This window comes from Physella acuta, unplaced genomic scaffold (assembly GCF_028476545.2).
Source record: "Physella acuta isolate Inbredline_101_S28 unplaced genomic scaffold, ASM2847654v3 ptg000006l, whole genome shotgun sequence".
NCBI classification, from domain to species: Eukaryota; Metazoa; Mollusca; class Gastropoda; family Physidae; genus Physella; species Physella acuta.
In genome coordinates, this window is record NW_026731526.1 from 806513 (window position 1) to 818582 (window position 12070).

The window sequence follows — 12070 nt, forward strand, 5'->3', positions numbered from 1 at the left end:
CTGTGTTAATAGGTGGACACGGCCAGTAAAGTTCCCCTTCTAAACCTGACGGTCTATGGGGCAAGTGAAGTAGTGTTCACTTGTTTTTGTGACCTCGGCATCTGAAGGGATAGTGTGGTCAGCACTATGCCCAGCCGCCTTTACTTTTCCAAATGTGAGTTGTGTATCCATTAGAGATGGGTGGACTCAGGAACAGTCAACTGACTTGAACCCGGATTCGAACTCGAGCCTTACTGTTCAGCAGTCTAGCTCTCTACCATTAGGCCACTTCGTCTCATGAGCAACCAGTACACCGGTGGGGAACGGTGCTGTAATACGTCTGATTGTGATTTGATTTATAAACTAATATAGCTAATTAACTGTTTCGGCCCGATTCAATTTTTTTTATTCTGTTTCCTCAAACCACGTTGCATGAATTCAAATATAAATCTCAGTTTAATTCAAATAAAAATGTACGTTTAAATAAAATCAAAATCAAGGTTAACTAGATTTACTAGTTGGATGATTACAGTATTTGGACATTATGCTCAATAAAAATTAAAGTCAAGATGGAGGAACCACTTTTCAGAAATTGGACACTTGAACACAACCACTCTACCAAAAAATCACTGTGGACACAACCACTCTACCAAAAAATCACTGTGGACACAACCACTCTACCTATTACTGTGGACACAACCACTCTACCAAAAAATCACTGTGGACACAACCACTCTACCAAAAAATCACTGTGGACACAATCACTCTACCTACCACTGTGGACACAACCACTCTACCAAAAAATCACTGTGGACACAACCACTCTACCAAAAAATCACTGTGGACACAACCACTCTACCTACCACTGTGGACACAACCACTCTACCTATCACTGTGGACACAACCACTCTACCTATCACTGTGGACACAACCACTCTACCTATCACTGTGGACACAACCACTCTACCTATCACTGTGGACACAACCACTCTACCTATTACAGTGGACACAACCACTCTACCTACCACTGTGGACACAACCACTCTACCTACCACTATGGACACAACCACTCTACCAATCACTGTGGACACAACCACTCTACCTACCACTATGGACACAACCACTCTACCTATCACTGTGGACACAACCACTCTACCTACCACTATGGACACAACCACTCTACCTATTACAGTGGACACAACCACTCTACCTATTACAGTGGACACAACCACTCTACCTATCACTGTGGACACAACCACTCTACCTATCACTGTGGACACAACCACTCTACCTACCACTATGGACACAACCACTCTACCAATCACTGTGGACACAACCACTCTACCTACCACTATGGACACAACCACTCTACCTATCACTGTGGACACAACCACTCTACCTACCACTATGGACACAACCACTCTACCTATTACAGTGGACACAACCACTCTACCTATCACTGTGGACACAACCACTCTACCTATCACTGTGGACACAACCACTCTACCTATTACAGTGGACACTACCACTCTACCCACTGTGGACACAACCACTCTACCTATCACTGTGGACACAACCACTCTACCTATTACTGTGGACACAACCACTCTACCTATCACTGTGGACACAACCACTCTACCTATTACTGTGGACACAACCACTCTACCTATCACTGTGGACACAACCACTCTACCTATCACTGTGGACACAACCACTCTACCTATCACTGTGGACACAACCACTCTACCTATCACTGTGGACACAACCACTCTACCTATCACTGTGGACACAACCACTCTACCTATTACAGTGGACACAACCACTCTACCTATCACTGTGGACACAACCACTCTACCTATTACAGTGGACACTACCACTCTACCTACCACTATGGACACAACCACTCTACCTATCACTGTGGACACAACCACTCTACCTACTACTGTGGACACAAACACTATACCTATTACAGTGGACACAACCACTCTACCTATCACTGTTGGCATATATATTCTACTAAACTATATTACAACAACAAACTATATCCATGGTTACCCAGATAGCTTTAAATGAATTGGAGAGACTTTAAACGTTTTTAAACTGCAAGCTTAAAGTTACAAGGGAGATAATGTGTGGATATATCTGTTTTTTTGGAAGATAAAATAGTTTAGAGAGGATAAGAGAGGGTATTGGAGGGGAGGGTGTCAGAGGACTTTATCAGGTATTCGAAGGTGAAGGGGATTAATAATATGAGAAAATGACAAGGGTGGGAGGTAAGTTGTGTAAGAGAAAAATATGATAGTTGGTGGAGTGGGGTAGTGGATTCATTTTGGAGGGAAAGGTATGAAAGGAGATGGTAGAGAATACTACATAAAGGGATTATATCAGGTTACGTAAAGGAAGGGTATGTCAGGCGGTGGGGTATGAAATAATGTTAAGGGAGTATGGGGCAGCAGGTTGGAAGGGGTGGGGGGATACGTAAAGAAAGAGTAAAGGGAGTATACGACAGAGTGCCACCCGAAACTAGGATAAAGGATTTCTCTGTGAGGCATGGACGAGGGAAAATTACATCTTTGTTCCAAAGGGGGGGGGGGGGGAGGGCGGGGCGCTTCAGTTGCCCGCGTGCCCCGTTCAAATGTTCAGGAAACTGTTTTTAAACGATTAAAAAATAAATCCTTTTTCAAATAAACAGACCTTAAATGTGGATTTGTATGTACTTTTATGTACGCATGTACCGTCTATACACGCAGGGTTTCTAAATCTCCTTTATCGTCTTATATTATCTAATTTTATCTATCATTGGCTCGAAGTGCTGCTCTTGCATAACTTCGATTCCTGATATTTAATTTATTCTCAATGAATACAGTTTGCATAATACATATTAAATGAGAAAAAATGGTTATGAAATATTTCAAAATAGAATATTTTAAAAGACATATTTCTAATGTCACACTTCTGATAGAATTGTAAATAATTAATATTTCTAACGGAATATTGCTAATGGAAGACTTCTAACGTAATATTTAAATAGGAATACTTCAAATTAAATAGTTTTAATAAATTATTTGTAATAGAATATTTCATTGGAAATCTCTCTATGCACTATAAGAACAAAGCGAGGTCTTGTTATTGGGCTAGGTGTTATTAGCATTAAGAATGGTGCAGCGATTACAGTTCAGTTGGTATCTAAAAGCTATTTAATCAAATGTAATGTTCAAAGACTACATTGTAATTGCTTTTAAAACATTAGCCGTTTTAATTTATTTTTAATATTTTCTTTAAATTTTTGTAAGTATTATTTTATGATTTTAAAATCAGCTTCTTTAATTTGAGCGTATATATATATATATATATATATATATATATATATATATATATATATATATATATATATATATATATATATATATTACTTATAAACATTTTAATTGTTTGCTGAGCTACTAAGTATAGTCCTACAGATTCACATTTTAAATACAAAATAGAAAAAACAACGCATATTTTCACCCATACTGTCAATGTTACAGACAGATTCAAATGCCAAAGTTTTTCCTTACCTTTATGCTATAATATTAGATCTATATCCCGCACAGAATAATGGCTAATTTATATTCATGTGAATGGCCTGAAAATTGTGCCGAGTTCTATCTCCTAGGTCAAAATTTAAGTTTTATATATTCTTGAATTTGGCCTAGATTTTTAAAAAAATACCTGGTCTGTTTTATTTGTACTAGCGTACAGTGAATCCTATAGGAGCCTCTGGCCTGAATCCAAGCATTATATGAAAGCGTTCATGCGTGCTATATTGTAGACGTAAGATTAAAAAGTAATGGTGTAACGTTAATGGTGTCTGAATGTATAGACAGTTGGGTTTTGTTGAATATCTTTAGGTTAATTACTATGAGACTACCAACGGAAGATAAAGATTTTTGCTTATGGTACCTGTGTTCAATTAATCACCGTCTAATACAAATACTTTATCTGTGTTTACATGGGTGGGTGGGTGATGTGCTGGTTGAGCTTTAGGGGTGGGGGTATATGCAAATAAAATTGTTACGTGCTGTTTTGTAGAAAAAAAAGTTAAGAAACGCTGTCTGTATTTTGTACACCGTAACTCTAAGCCTGACACAATTCTCGTTACATTGTAGCCTTAAAAGCGAAGTCTACTTCTAACCTTAGCCCTAAACGCTTGTCAAGTATCGGAATCCTATAAATTTTAATGGAAAAGTACTGCACACACAGACACACACACACACATACACACATACAAAGTACAGACAAAACAACAGTGGTGAATTGTGTGTAAATCAATTTCATGTTTCGACATGATTTTTCCTCTAACCCAAAGCAATAATAATAGACAACGGTGTGTGCTTATTATTTTCACCTCCCCTTCCCCCACCCTCCATTTTTATAATATATTAGGAGCCAGCCTCTCCTTTAAATATCACACGCAAATCACGCCCCAGTTTTGGTACCAGGAAAAAAAAGGAAATTACATTGTTACAGAAAATTAACAATAATCTATCATCATTAGAAATAGTTCAATGCCTTATTGTTTGTAAAAACGAAAAAAAATGTATAAGTCTAATATAAATTAGCTTGTGCGTATAAAAATAAGAAACACAAAAAATATTGAACTAGCCCCCATAACTTATCACAAACATAACATATTGATAATTCACCCCATATATCACATTGTGTTATATAATAGTATATATATAGCATTCGTGTTATATAATGTGTGAACGATAACTGTTACATAAAACATATGTGTTTATCATACAAAACCAGACATGGAAAGTTGGGCACATCCCATATAAACATACATATAACCTGCCGAGGCTTATCGCTGTGTTAACAAAACAAATATTTCCATACTGATGACATAATATTGTTCACTACACAATAGATCTATTGTCCGAGATGGAAGATTAAATATGAAATACCACCACAGCCAAGTCATTTTTTTATTAAATGACAACTTTGAAGCACCATACATTACTGAATAAAGTAAGAGAAGCAGGGTAGATAATTCTTTTCATTTCACAAAAACACCAGGGTAAACGGATAACCATCTATGCTAAATAAGGAATTACTGTCTTATCCAGGGACATGGGCTGGGTGCAGTCTTTAGCCCTATGCATTTAAATTAGCTGTTTTAACTTGGCAGGAATGTCCATTAGCTTTAGTAAGGGCGCATTTTTTTTTATTTTTTATTTTTTTTTTTGCAGCTTCAAGTTCGCTGTCGTCTTCATTGTATAATAAAGTAATCAACATGTTTTGGATAATTCGAACTTTGTATATGTGATGTTTATTTGATAACACATATAATTATATGTGACTGCAAGTGTAATAACGTGTTGCGAGGGCAGGCTCTTGTTAGTGGAGTAGAAAAGCGAAATGTATTAGCATTATCATTTCACTTAAGTACATAAACCCATACAAATATACGCATGTCACATACACAGTATACTCATGACATACACACCTACTTCAAAACACACATATAAAACTACAATGAAAGCATAAATACACAACGTTAATTACAAGTATTCAGGCACTATCACACACATGTTAGTGAACGTTCACTTAAACACACACTCGTTATGTCACAAACACACACATAAGAGATTTTACACAAGCATACACACAGATGGACGGACTTACAAAAACACACACGATTATATAAAATGGTTTACACAAACACACACACATAAACGAATATAAAAAAAAAACTCTCTCTCTCTCTCTCTCTCTAAAACGCACACACACACACACACATACTTAAATAGACAAACAACTTAGTAGACAAACACATACACACATAAAAGGACACATACACACACGAACGGGACTACACAAACACGCACTCGTAAAGTGATATATGCAAACACACACCCACAGATGAACGGACACATACACGAATAGACATACACAAACACAATCAGGTAACGGTCAAAAATGATAACTTCGTACACTGTCTCTCCATAACGTTGAATCAATACACTCATAATGTCAGTCTTAGGGTGTCTTGCTGAACCCCACGCCCCACCCCCACGTACCCTGACCTACGTCACTGGTGTACATACATCATACTATGTCAACATATTTTCCTCAACACCACACATACACCCTAATACACCCACAAACCTTTAGGGTTCGTGTATTTATAAACGACGTCACACTCCCAGGGTACGGGTGTGTTCGGATAATTGTGAGGATGGGGGGAGGGGGGGGGTCAAAAGTGGGAAGACGCACTTGAAAAACTTTTGAAAAAAATCTTAGTTGTTAAGTAAAAATCGTTTTTAGAAAGCTTGCCGTCGTTTGTGTATGACCCCTTAGAATATGTTGATAAAATTGAGATTCATGACTTTCGTCTACATATTAAATGAACAGAGTGTAGCATAGGCGTTCAGTATTCATTGTTAAATAATTTAAAAGTTAATATGTTTTCCTTTAAAACGATACCCAAGTTCAATTGCCAAAGTAAATCAACAGCCTACAAAAATTCTTTGTTTAAAAAAACGTTTGTAATTAAATAGCTGTCACACAATTGTTTTCGCTTTTTTACCTTTTTGGTGACATGAGTTCAGAAGTATCCAATGTAATAAATACCAACTGCTTAAGAAGATCTATTTATTCTTGAAATTACCATGAAACTTCGTTAATAATCGAAGCGAGTCGATACCTTTTCGGTGGACATCACTACAAAGGTTTTAAAATGTAGTTCAAGCGTTACTTTCCTTTTAATCCAGTCCAGAACAATTCGAGATAAATTCAAGAAAATTACGAGATAATTACGAGATAATTGCGAGATAATTGCGAACATATAACTTTAACGAGTAAAGCACGACAATGTCTAGATATCTTTGTCTGCGATAAGAATTAAACTGACGCATATATCAAGGTAGTAATGAGTTATAATTATAATTGAGACGTCTGCCGTCAATGATTGGCTAATTGTTAATGCGTTTGCTTGTGTAAGGTAGGTCATGGTCCCAAGGTAAGTTGAGTATAACAGCAGTCCAGCAGTAAAGAATTACAGGCACTAGTACTCGATATAAATATAATCATGGCGACTAATTGGTAAATGTTTATACAATGGGGTGGTTGCTTTATTATTTTAAGACCTTTATTTAACATAGTAGTAAAATGTATTAACACTGTATGAGCTATTTGAGGTTCCAACCAATAGCAATACAAGTTTAAACCTGTGTTTGCTTTATCTCATTTACTAAAACTGCGTAAATCAACAACACAATCAATTCCTCATCAGAACACACAACCAACTACATACAACAAAAATACACACCGAATCACCCACCAATCAACATTCAATCGTTAAACCATTAAAAATCAAACCACATACTTAACCACACACACACACACACACCGCATCAAACGTCAAGTCCCACACACGCTAACTCACATACCATTTCACACACACACACACACACACACAAAACCAGATATAAAAACAACACACACCACATACACACACGATAATGCACACACAAAAAGAAACTATATACATCCACCCCTATTAAACACGATAAAGAACTGTAATATAGCGAAACAAAACATAAAATAGATAGTGGAAACTGAAAAACAAAATACTGCAGATATAAAGAAAATGTAAATATATCAGTTTCAATTAAAAGTCAATATTTTCCTTTTCGCTGTCGATGTGAGGTGATATGCATGTGACTAACGCGGTCAAGGTTTTTTAAATTATAATGACAGATAATTATGCGATCAGCGAAGCTATCACATGGTGGTAGCATGACTAAAAACGCGACATTGGCCTGGGTTTAGGAAACAACAAAAAAAAAAAAACGATTTCTAGTCTACATATTAAGCTAAAATATTACGAACCGAGATGAGAATTTAAATTATAAAAGAGGTCCCATTATTATTCAGCATTCGTTGGATAAAATGTGCCTCTATGCACGATATAAGATGCGATTACAATAAATGGATACGGGAAGAGAGAATTGTGTGGGCAGAGAACTCCTGGGAGGCGTTACCCCAGTAAGATAGAGAACTCTGTCAATATATTGTTAATGGCCCAAATTTCAACAGGAAAGAGAACTCGTGAAAGCTGTGGTTGTAAGAGAAAGAACTCTGTACGGTGATCTCACGTCAATGTGATATTTACTACATAGCCTCACTGTTCGTTTGCGACTAGCATTGTGAACTTATAATTGAAAATGTGTGTATCAGATAGTAATTTGTAATTTCACATTTTCTTAATTGAAGCTATAATTGACTATAAGGAGAAGTGTATTCTAGACCTCACGTACAAGTATAACCTAATCTTTTTGCAGAAGTTAAATCTATATATGGTATAGAGGTGTAATCTAACCTTATAGAGAAGTGTAATCTGACATTATAGAGAAGTGTAATCTTACCTTATAGAGAAGTGTAATTTAGACCTTATAGAGAAGTGTAATCTAACCTTATAGGGAAGTGTAATCTAGACCTTATAGAGAAGTGTAATTTAGACCTTATAGAGAAGTGTAATCTAGACCTTATAGAGAAGTGCAATCTAGACCTTATAGAGAAGTGTAATCTAGACCTTATAGAGAAGTGTAATCTAGACCAATGAAGAAGTCCAGACCCATTAAGAAATGATAACGGATACGAAAAAGGAAAAACCGCGGCCAAGAACATCTTGGTAGAATTAAGGTCACCTTACATTATCTGCTGCTTGTAAACTTTTAATGTGTGGCTACGTGTTTAAAGCTCCCGATTATTGAGCTCAGATCTAAGTTAATAGTAGTAGACTGTCCTAAAGCATATTCCAGCTCTTATTGGTACCTGGAGTAAATTGGGGGATTACGGTTGGGAGTGGTCCTAGATAAAATGTCCTTGATCTCGCTGTACTATCAGACCATGTCCGTATCTGGCGTTTGTTTACATGAGCGTAACTGGGTTAGGGTTAGTCGGGTAAGCCGGTTCTGAGGTGGCTTATTTAAATAGTAAAGTTGGGCGCTACTGTAGTCGGTACAGGTTTGCACTGGGGGGGGAGGGGGGTTTGGGGGTTAAGTGCTAGGGGACTCTACTGTGTCACCTGAGTCGAGGAACTTTTCGGCGTACTTGTGTCAACATTTTTTATTTTGGTCTACCTGTCTCACGTGCGCTATGCAGGTGTCCTTAACACAGTGAAAAGGTGAGCGGTAAACTGAAGACTTCTCCTTTTAACGGTGCCGGTAGAACCAGATATTAATGACCGAAATAGCTGTCGAGGGTAACCGCTACAAGTTGGCTAGATTATACGCGCCACTTGTAATTGGTAATAACCCACACAGATCTGTGGCTTTAAGACATAGACATGTGGCTTTAAGACACAGGCATATGGCTATAAGACACTGACATGTGGCTATAAGACACAGACATGTGGCTATAAGACACAGACATGTGGCTATAAGACACAGACACATGGCCATAAGACACAGACATGTGGATCTAAGACTCGGACATGTGGCTATAAGACACAGACATATGGCCATAAGACACAGACGTTTAGTTTTAGTCTACGACAGAAGCACCAGGTAAAATTATTACAAACATTATATCGTGACCGATATTTGAATTTAAAATGCCAATTATTATATAAAATTATTATTTACATTTGTATTTACTTCTATTCATTTACATTATTATTGTTCTTTTATTTTCTGCAATGCAATATTTGCGTTATATAAATTCGTATCAAAACAACATCAATGATTGGTTTAATTTTATTTAACGATTGGTGTTTTTATGACAGCAGAGAAACATTATTCTCTAGTGCTATCATTTGAAACGTTTTTTTCTTTTCAAACCGTACATGTATATAAATTTAAAAAACAAAAAGGATAATTAAATCTATAATTTAAAATCTAAATTTTTTTTAACAAAGCAAGACATCGCTCAATTAGTCATTTCACTCGTCAGAACAAAATTAAAACAAAGTCTTACCTCAAAAAACGTATTAAATAAGTGCTCACTATTCAAGGGCCATAATTCTGGTTCGTTAGAAGAGCAAATTACAGGCCTAGAACACACTGAAATTATCTCCAACAACTGGAGATCTACACATACAAAACTTTATCTAAAACGTCCCAAGAACGAGAACTCCTGTGACCAAAGAAAGAAATCTCCACTACATTTGGCCCGTACCATTCAGGACAACCAGCTGATACACCATAGACAAACAGTCACCCTGATAATGCTCATTGCTTTTTGTCACTAAATGCTCTTTACCAATAAACAAATCAAAGCATTGAATAAAGATATAAAAAATATGCTACGATTAATACGATTTTAATAATTTAGCAGGAACAAATGTAAAGGATTAATGATGTCTTGTTTTTTTTTTTTTGTACTAATTTGTATACTCTTCCTATGTAAATTAGAGCTCTCGCACTAGTTTTAAGCCAAACAACCAAACAATTTAGTATGATAAAACGTAATGTTTATTAGGTCAATAAATATAAGATATATACACTTATATGTGTGTGTGAATGTGTGTGTAACGGAGAGGGTAATTTATCTTGATGTTATACTAATTTTTATTTTGTTTTTTTACATTTATTCTTTTGTTGTGGTAAAATTGCAACTGTTTAGGGTGATATACAAACACAATTCACGGCTTAACAACTGACTTCAACGAAAGTGTATAAAACAGTGCTCATGTGAGCGCATGTGAGCCCCATCATTTATTTATAAACTATTCACTTTTTGTTGTTCCCGTTAGTATCATGTAGCGTTAGGGCATGGTGGCTTTAGTTTAATAAAATTAGGGGTGATGTGGGGAACATTTATTTATGTTATATGGGTAAGGAATTGCTTTACATTTGTTTAATTGATATAGTTTTTACGTTGCCCTGTTGTGATTAGAGCTGGAAGATTTTCATCAAAATCAGAAGATGCACGTCTACCTCGTGTGCACTGCTAAGGTGGCTCTTACCTCAACCTGCAGGTACCTGACGGTTACGTCATTATCTAGGTTGGGTCATTGCAAGCAGAGTAGTGTACCTACCCCCCCCCCCCCACACTCACACACACCATTACTACCATCAACAACAACAACAATTTTTGAAAACATGTTAGTTAATAATAAGAAAAGAAACTAAAAATCATTGTAAGGATTTGATGGGTCATTTTTTTTTAAATTAATGACATGCCTTGTTAGCAAAATAATTCATTCAACTACAAGAGAGATCTAAAGCAGCATCCATGCACAAAAAACACGCAAGGATTTATTGTCTACGACTAAATACTTTATAGGACCCAATCAGCCGCGAAAAGGATTTTCAATCTAGTTGATTTGGTGATGGTGATTAAGAAATAAAGATTTTTTTTTTATTGTGCATAGATTCTGTACCGACCTGATCGAATAACGTGCCCCATCAGGGTTATGACCAAACAATGAATGATAGATCATAATCTTTCATGGATTTTTCTTTTCATATCTGTCAGATCAGGCTCTGATAAGGTCATGTAATTACTGCTTATGATACAGTGTGCACATTATAGGGGCAAGATAAATACAACTTTGATGGCAACAGACTGTTTATGTGGTGGTTATCGCTTTACATTACCACTGTAATCGAGAGCTAGCTTCTTCGATAACAATACTTAGCGTGCCAAGCAATTCGATACTTTGAATATGTATCGCCGAAGACGGCAAGTAACCCTATTATTTAGACTTGGACCCATCACTAGATCAAACATTTAAACAACGATTCGAGTAGTGCATGAAGCAAGTAGGTACGACTATTAGATAGACGAGGATGACAATGTCAAAGCACTTACAAAACATAATGTTTAAACTATGAATAGGAACCTTATATTTACAATAATATTAAACATTATATTGTCCAGTTCAACTTCCTAAACAGAGAGAATTTTCATTTTAAAAAATCGCTTACCTTCACGAATAAACACAAAATACTATTTTATCCATTGAACGTACACACCTTTAAAAAACGTCCATCCATTAAAGCAGAACACATACAGCGCACTGAACCGTTTAACACACAAATTAAATTGACGTACATTATTTTATAACCAGGGGCGACAACAAAAAGTTGACGAGCAG

General features: G+C 36.3%; 1 protein-coding gene across 6 annotated transcripts in view; it reads right to left on the reverse strand.

Moving 5' to 3' along the window:
* LOC131941910 (uncharacterized) overlaps positions 1–12070 on the reverse strand; it is a 52881-nt gene that overhangs the window by 22726 nt on the left and 18085 nt on the right. Inside the window, exon 1 of one of the 6 annotated variants that reach the window (XM_059301940.1) lies at positions 11949–11993. The exons of 1 other annotated variant lie outside the window; for it this stretch is intronic. The gene's annotated coding sequence lies outside the window, so the exon portion shown is untranslated. Of the gene's footprint in view, positions 1–3536; positions 3841–9945; positions 10039–11900; positions 11994–12070 lie in introns of those variants that run through there. 4 more of the 6 variants (XM_059301714.1, XM_059301636.1, XM_059301871.1 and 1 more) reach the window with 4 other exon arrangements.